The following is an 8,636-nucleotide window of genomic DNA, read 5'->3' on the forward strand; positions in this document are numbered from 1 at the left end:
CTGTAAAATAATTAAAATTAGGTGGGGATGACCAGAGGTTTTAACTTGTGTGTTATCTACAATTGATTGGTTGAGGCTGCTTTGAGCTCTGCACTGGGGAGCACAATAAAGCAATGTGGTTGCCAATCTATTGGATGCCACTTTTATGTCCTTTAGGAAAAATAAACTTAAAGGAAAAACAAAATCAACAAGTGCTGTGATATTCTGCCATATATAACACATGACAACTGAAACTCCCCCTGTTTTTCCACTTCCAAAGAACCATTTCAGTAATTATTAGTTATTGACTATCTACAACTTAAGTCCAGCAGAGAGGTTAAGGGCATGTGCCTTAGACTCAGACAACTCTGAATGTGAATTTCAGCTCTACTACTTCAATGTGACCTTGAACAATTCAACTTCTTGGCCTCTTTTTCTCATCTGGAAAGTGGTAATAATGACTGCCTTTCTCTGAGGGCGTTAGTGAGGATTATAAGAGATAATAAACAGAAAGATTATTGTTGTTACTATTAATGTTTCTTATGGAAAGTGTGTGTACAGGCGTGTGACAGAGAGAGAAAGGGCCCTCAACATGGTCTCATCACAAAATCACTCCTTTTCCCCAGCCCTCCAGCTTCTCAGGATTTTGAGTGCCTGCATATGTGCCTGGTGTGTTTTTAGCCAACCCAGGCACCTGACCTTGTGGTTTACTATGTGGCCTCCAACACTGCAGTCGAGTGCACTAAGCTTTGCACCACCTGGCTGGGTAATATTTTTTAGAAAATATATCTAAAATATATGTTCCATATATTTTATCTAATTTAATCTCTACAAAGATCCTTTAAGATATTTATCAGGAATCCCATCACCCTAGTGTCCCACCTACTCTTGCCATTACCAAGGAGTTTCCATGAGAGGTACATGACAGCTTTGGTTTCCAAAACTGATAGGAACAGCAGCCTTAACATCACTTCCTTCCTAGGGAGGATGATGCATTCTTCTCTTCATGTAGCTGCTCTCCTACCACAGTTCCTATGACAACCTGTCTCTGGGATATTTTTCTGCTCTCCCCAGACATCTAGAGCACTCGTGATTCTTTTTTGCTAAACACAACAAAACAAACAAACAAAAAATCCTATCAAACAAAATCATAAGTAAAAGGCTACCTTTTGTTAATGGGGAATCTCAGAAAGAAGCTATGGTGTTATAACAAACCAGGACAGTAAATTGCTTTTGCCTGTTTTGTTTAGATGTTACAAAGCCTCATGTATACTGATTTCCCCCAGTGCGGTAATTGGTAACATGTACAATTAGATTTCATAGTCATTAGGTGGTCATTACCACTAGTACAATGCAAAGCAAATGTAAAGTTTTATTTTGATGTTGGAGTTTTATTTTTTGGGGACGGCCAGGTGGCATGGTGATTAAGGCAGCTGGATCACCCATGGTTAAATGTGCCATGAAATGTAGACACTGGGAACCTATATACACAACCAATCTATACCCATAGGATAAATGAGCATATGAAGTGGCCTAAAAGAATCAACACCTTAAAAAGTGGCCAAATGGTATTCGAAAATATTTTATTAAAATTAAAACACACAAGGTTTATAAGGACAAAAATCTGACTGCATTTTCTATTCCAAGTTTGGAGCCTGGGAGAGCCATGCCTACAAATATTAATAGCAGTCTGCAAACATTAACAGACTGCTTTGGTCCATTGATAGTGGATTGCTACATCCTGTCCCTGACGTAGTGTCTTTTATGATACATAGTAAGACTTCTTATCTCTTGGAGTAAAACACAGACATTCTTTTCCTAATTTCTTTCAAGAAGAGAGACTTGTTTTTTTTTCTTTTTTTAATATTAAAAATACTTATTAAAGCAGATTCCCTTTTCCCATATTAAAAAACAAACAAACAAACAAAAAACCTACAACTTATGACTGGAAACATTTAGAGAATGAAATTGGGTTAAACATATTCCCAAGTCCATTATGAAATAAATTATCACTAAAGGAAAGGGTATTTTAGAACTCAAAATTAAGGGAGCCTATACACAATTTAGATGGGGGGTACTAACCAAAATTTAAAAATCAGAATGAGCATTTACATTTTACAGTCTTTAATTAAGTACATAAAACTGTACTACTTAATATATTTCTCCATGAACTTTTATGAAATTCAGAGCATAGCATATCATTTACAAATCTTTTGTCTTTCTTCTGATCATCTATAACTTTTGCATAGTTCTTGAAGATGACATCAGCATCCCACCTTCTTTTAACTTGGAATTTCATGGCTAGGATGGTCCTATGAGATTAATAGTGAGTTTCCACTCAGAATATTTTCCACACACATTCTCTCTTCTTTAGCTTTTTGCTCTTGGTCCTTCCTGCCTGGTTCTTCAGCTCACTCTTTTTAAATTTGTTCTAGTTCTACAAGAAGACCTGCAGTATCATCATCATCATCACTCTTCAAAAACTTCATCTTCCCTGTCTGTTAGAGAGTCCTCTGCATCAAGGATGGTGGCAGGAATCTGGTCTAATCAAGGTTTCTTTGACACTGAAGAGGAGGTTAAATGTTCTGAGGTTGGACTATCACCATTTTTCTCTCTGGCAACAGCTCTATTTCTCTTCCAACTCTCTCCTAAAGTCACAGTTGTGAACCCCTTCAGGGGAATCCTAAATATTTTGTCTGTATTTTATCTTCTGTATTTTATCTATGTAGGTGAGGGTAGGTCTCTGTTTGAGTACTATTTTGAGAGTTGGCTCAAATCACCTTCTTCTTTCCCTCCCTCTTCCACCTCTTGCAGGTTCAAAAGTTGGCCTGGGACCAGCAGTTAGTGTAATGGCTATGTCGCTGAACTCCTATGTAGCCGACTGCGGTTCGAGTCCCGGACCTGGTGGCTTGAACTCATGCCAGGGGCGTGTGCATGCTTGCCCAAGATCCAGAAAGGAGAATGGAGGAGAAGGGAATGTGGCATGGCCATCCCCCCTTGGAGGTGATTTCTCACTTTCTATCTCTCTGTCTCTCTCTGTCTTTCTGGTGAGCGCACACGCCCTATAGCAAAAACCTCTCCAAAATAAAAAATGTTGGCCTGGCTGCTGTTGTCACCTTTTACGTTTGGCCAAGGTCCAGTGCAGCAGCTTCTAGAAATCATATAAATGCCATTACTCTGAGACTTGTGCTTTTCTTTAACCAATTACTAATCTAAAAAATTAAAATTCACATACAATGTATAAGCTTCCACTCTAAATGTCCCACCTTTATTGGCCAAGCTAGTATAGAAAATTCCTTACACTAATTGACAATCTTCTTACTCTCTAAATGAAATAAAAGAAACCACAGTGTCTCAGCACCCCAAGAACTACTTTTGGTCCTTCTCTGTGTTAGAAACATGCTCACCCGACCAATGCCATAGAAAGAACATAGAAACATGAATACAACGAGACTTTAAAGGCAGTCTAACAATGTGGGGTGTCTGATGGGCAGGCACACCCAAAATGGTTACAACAAGCAATTTATTCCCTAGTGTGCAAGTCCCTCCCCCAGTTCCTAGTTCCTCATTGGGTGAGTACTAAGGGGTGCACAATCTTCCCAGACATTTCCTAAGTTTCCTTATAAGGCATCTATTGTCCCCTTTTCTCTCTTGTCTTGAGCCTATGCTCAAATCCATGACAAAGGCCTGCCAAATGTACTCATGAGGGAGAAGAACCAGGAAGTATAAAGAAACAAAAGGGCTGGTGACCAGCCACCCTCTTGAGAAGTCATTTCTCAAGGGTGACATGCTTTTTCTGGGTTTCATTTGCTCAGGGACTTTTTAGGAACGTGTACTTTTTGGGAATGTCACATCTGCTAGCTGGTTAGGCAACTTTTGTTAAGCTATTCTTGAAAATGAATCACTTGAGCTATTTTTTTATATCCAGACCTAGGTCACTCAAAGTATTGTTTAGAATATACTGCATTAATTATTATCCCTTCAGAGTTGGTTATTTTTGTTGACATTTATAATGTTAAAATTGTTTTAATTGTTAAAATTAGTGGGGTTTAATTTGTGTGATTGTTGTTGGAAGTTAGGGACCTCCATTTTTGCAGTAGTGTCTAAATACCTATCTGGCCAGGAGTTCTACCAGAGACGCAGCTTCTAGACATACAGCCTTTTAGGCCCAAGCCCCTTCTCACCCTTAGTGAATTATCTTGTCATCTGACCTAACCAAAAGGCCTGAACCCTTCTTCCATCAGAACTTATCTATCTTCAACTCGCAGAAAGACTTTCATGAAGGTGCTACTCACGGATTGAGAGTGAAAATATTCTAAGTGTAAAGGTGAAGGAATTCTCCCTCGCTTCTGAAGATTTGCTGAAAATCAACTGAGATAAGGCAGATTATAAGAGAAAAGGCATACAGATATATTTAATGTATACACATATACATGGGAGCCATACAAAATACAAACTCCAAGAGGTTTAAATATCCTCGTCATAGAGAAAAGAAAAATAGGGACTGAATAGGCTAAATGATCACGTCATGATTAATACAAGGGGAGGAGGGGATGAAAGTAGCCAATAAGTTATGGGAAAGTAAGGAGCAAAAATGCACAGGAACAAAGGTTGTCTTATATGCAGATAAAATCTCTTAGATAATATCTTGAAATTGCTCTCAGAAAAATAAGTTAGGAAGTCTATCCAGGAGAGGTGTCCTTGGTGTGAGACCTGTAGTCTTTTTTCTTGTGAGGGGAATTCTGTTTCTCTTCTTGCTTGATAAGTCTTCCAGGGAGAAATTTTAACATAATTGCATTTCTGTTGGGAAGTAGTTTTCTAAGTCAGATAAGTAAATTCAAAGAGAGCCTTTCCTTGCACTTGGGGTGGGGTACAAGATTAGTGGGACTTTGATTCTGAGGTAACTTGTCTGCATGTGAAAGTATCAGTCTCCATGGTATCTTTTCAGACCCCAGTACACTTAATATACAAACTGTATAGCTATTTTGTGCCTGCCTGATAGCTAGTATTTGTTTACTTGGAATGATATAGAGTGAAATGTGCTTTTGTTACAACTGCCTGGTAGTAATTTGGTAGACTGGAAACATGGAAGTGTTATCTGCTCTAACTACTAAAACGGAGCAGGGACTCCCCTATGAGGGAAGGTTCCTCAATGTTGCCTTCTGTTGAACAGAAAAATAAGAATTTCCTAAACTGGAAATTAAGGGCTGACCTAACAATAAAATGTCTTGTCTTTTTTTTTTTTTTTTTACAAGATTTTGCTACTATCACCTTTAGTCATAATTCTTATAAATAAAATGTCTTTTTTCTAAGGTGCATAGAACAAGGTCCATTACATTGTAATGCCCCAAAGTAAGAGGTAAGATTTCAGAGAGAGGAAGAGAGGGAGAAAGAGAGAAGGAAAGTGAGAAAGCCAGATGTCAGGTCCAGGACTCGAACCATGGTCAGCCACACCAACCAGCACATCACCTGCTAGCCCTACTTTTTAGAGTACTTTTTGATTCACAGCAGAAGTGAGCAGAAAGTACAAAGAGCTCCCTTATGGCCCTTGATCCCAAGTACACACATAGCCTTCCCCACTATCAACATTCTGCTTTGAGCAGCATACGTGTTCAAACTAATGAACCCACATTGAGAAATCATTATCACTTTCAAAAGAAAAAATTACCACCAATTTACTTTAAAGATCAAATAGCTTTTGGGACCAGCAGTTAGCGTAATGGTTATGTTGCTGGACTCCCACGTAGTCAACCGCAGTTCGAGTCCCGGATCCGGTGGCTTAAACTCACGCCGGGCGCGTGTGTGTGCGTGCCCAAGATCCCAAGAGGAGAATGGAGGAGAAGGGATTGCAGCATGGCCATCCCCCCTGGGGTGTGATTTCTCACTTTCTGTCTCTCTGTCTTTCTCTGTCTGGCGAGCGCACGCACCCTATAGCAAAAACCTCTCAAAAAAAAACAAAGATCAAATGGCTTTTAACAAGATTTTTGAACCAGGTAGCCCTACACTCAGCTCAATTCAGGTGAGCTGAGCAGAGGAGGTTGGTTTTAGAGACAGAAAAGGGCTATATCGAAAAGAAAAGAAAAAAAATAAATAACAGAACAAAAAGTGGATTGGTCATCTCACAATTTCCTTATAGAGTTAAAACAAAGAGAACTTTCATATTATGTTGACTTAAGTTGTCTGAAATCTGGAATTTTTTGGAAAACTGGCTCATTTCAAAGTTCACATTGATATAGAAACTGAGTGACTCCATTCTGGTTTGGTCTAGTCTGCTGGGATCTATAATAGGAGGCTAGTCTAAATAAAGGACTTCCATAAACTTCATTTAACTTTACCAAAAATCCATAGTTTGTATTAGGGTTCACTCTGGACATAAAGACACGAACAAGGGACCAGCAATTAGCGTAATGGCTATGTCGCTGGACTCCCACGTAGTCGACCGCAGTTCGAGTCCTGGACCCGGTGGCTTAAACTCACACCGGGCGCGTGTGCGTGCGTGCCCAAGATCCCGAGAGGAGAATGGAGGAGAAGGGATTGTGGCGTGGCCATCCCCCATGGGGGGTTATTTCTCGCTTTCTGTCTCTCTGTCTCTCTCTGTCTGGCGAGCGCATGCACCCTATAGCAAAAAAAAAAAAAAAAAAAAAGACAGGAACGAGTACTTCATGCAATGCTCCCCAGCATCTCTGTCTGATTCTTCAGGTTTTGACAAGTGTATGAGAATATGTACTCACCATTGTAGTATCATATAGAATAGTTTTACTGCTCTAAAATTTTTTCATATTCCACTTATTTATCCCTCTTTCTCTACCCATGAAAACCTCTAATTTTTGTAGTTTTGCTTCTTCCAGAATGTCAATTATACCCTGTGGAATATACCCTATGGAACCTTTTCAGCTTTGCTTCTAGATTTGTTATAGGTAGACAGTAATGAGCAGGGAGTCCCAATATGCCAATAAAGAGGATATCTGATATGTCAATCATTGTTACCAGGGATTGCAGTTAGACCCCTGGTGCCAAGAGAGGAGAAGTTATCTTTTGTCATTGCTTTAACTGTCATCAGAGGACCTAGAGAAGGTTGCTAACTTCCCTCTCTCTAATCCACATATACACACAGGCAATCTCTGGGATGGTTGGTCAACACCCCACTTCCCACTCAGGGCAATAAACTAATATGGGCAAAATCATCCCTACATGCATGTTTATACCACCAGAGTCTACACTGGGCATATTGATGCCCTTCAATCAGGTAATAAAATTCCCTTACCTGCCGAGGAGCATGCAGGCAAAACAAAAAGCCCACGAAATCAAAGAACTGACCATAGTCACAGACCTCTTTTGCTGAATATTCACAAGACCCCACAATAACAGTAACACCTAACTCCATTCCCAATGCAGTTGACCTCAGACAGCTACCTGTTAAAATGACTTTCTGGCATGGATATATTTTTCTGTTAAAATCTTTACTTTTGTATTAAAAACTTCTATTTTCATACTTTTGTCATGGTTATGGCTTTGATTCATGTCTCGGGGCTGGCCTCTAATCTTAGAGATTTGGATCCAAAGAAATGAATATTTCACACAATGCTCCCCAACTTCTCTGTCCAATAACTAATTCACTTAGTAATATGCATTTAAAGTTTTCTCCATGTCTTTCCATGACTTGACAGCTTACTTCTTTTTAATGTTGAATAATATTTGTCTAAATGTGCCAAATTTGTTTATATATTCACCCAATGAGGAAGGTTTTGGTTACTTCCAAGTTTTGACAATTATGAATAAAGTTGCTATAAACATCTGTGTGTTGGTTTTTGTGTGGACATAAGTTTTTAATTCATTCAGGAAAATATCAAGGAATGTGATTGCTGGATCATATAAAGAGTATACATAGTTTTGTGAGACACTGTCAACCTGAAAACATTGCCAATTTGCTTTCCAATTTTCTGTGTCATTGTGTATTCCCATCAGAAACAAAATGAGAATTCCTATTGTTCTACATCCTTACCTTGGTATCACCCATGTTCTGGATACTGCCCATTCTAATAGGCATCTGGTAAGACCTCATTGTTTTAATCTGCAGTTTTCCTAATGACATATGAAGTGGAGCATCTTCTCATATTCCCATTTGCTATCTCTATGTCCTTGGTGAGATGTCTGTTCAAGTGTTTTAACTCCTATCCCACTCCTCTCTTCTTTAAAAAATTATTTATTTAACTCCATTTGTTGTTGTCATTGTTGTTGTTATTTAATTTGGCCAGAGAGTGAGAGAAAGGGAAAGTGAGAAAGCAAGCCACCAGGTCCAGGACTGGAACCATGGTTGGCCTTGTGGGAGTCCAGTGCCTTAACTGTCATGCCACCTACTGGCCCCATTCCCTTTTTTAAAAATTTGCCATAGAGTATGTGTGCTCAACAGATAGAGACAAAGAGGTGGAGAGAGAGAAAAAAAAGTGAGAAAGCACCCCGTGGGGTTATGATCACTATACAATGCCTTCTTTTCTATCCCCTCAGGATTTGGGCACACATATACAATTACCTGGGCCCAGAACTTAAACTGCAGTTAACCATGTGGGGTCCAGCCACATTAACTACCTTACTATCTGGCTGGCCCTTTACTTATTTTATAATTGGACTATTTGTTTTCTTATTGCTGGGTTTTAGAA

At 39.2% G+C, this 8,636-nt stretch overlaps 1 pseudogene; it reads right to left on the minus strand.

The window, feature by feature from the left end:
- Window positions 1-2,126: 2,126 nt before the first annotated feature.
- LOC102502237 (spliceosome-associated protein CWC15 homolog pseudogene) lies at window positions 2,127-7,363 on the minus strand (annotated as a pseudogene).
- Window positions 7,364-8,636: the final 1,273 nt, after the last annotated feature.

Source organism: Tupaia chinensis, unplaced genomic scaffold (assembly GCF_000334495.1).
Source record: "Tupaia chinensis unplaced genomic scaffold, TupChi_1.0 Scaffold144041_1, whole genome shotgun sequence".
NCBI classification, from domain to species: Eukaryota; Metazoa; Chordata; class Mammalia; order Scandentia; family Tupaiidae; genus Tupaia; species Tupaia belangeri.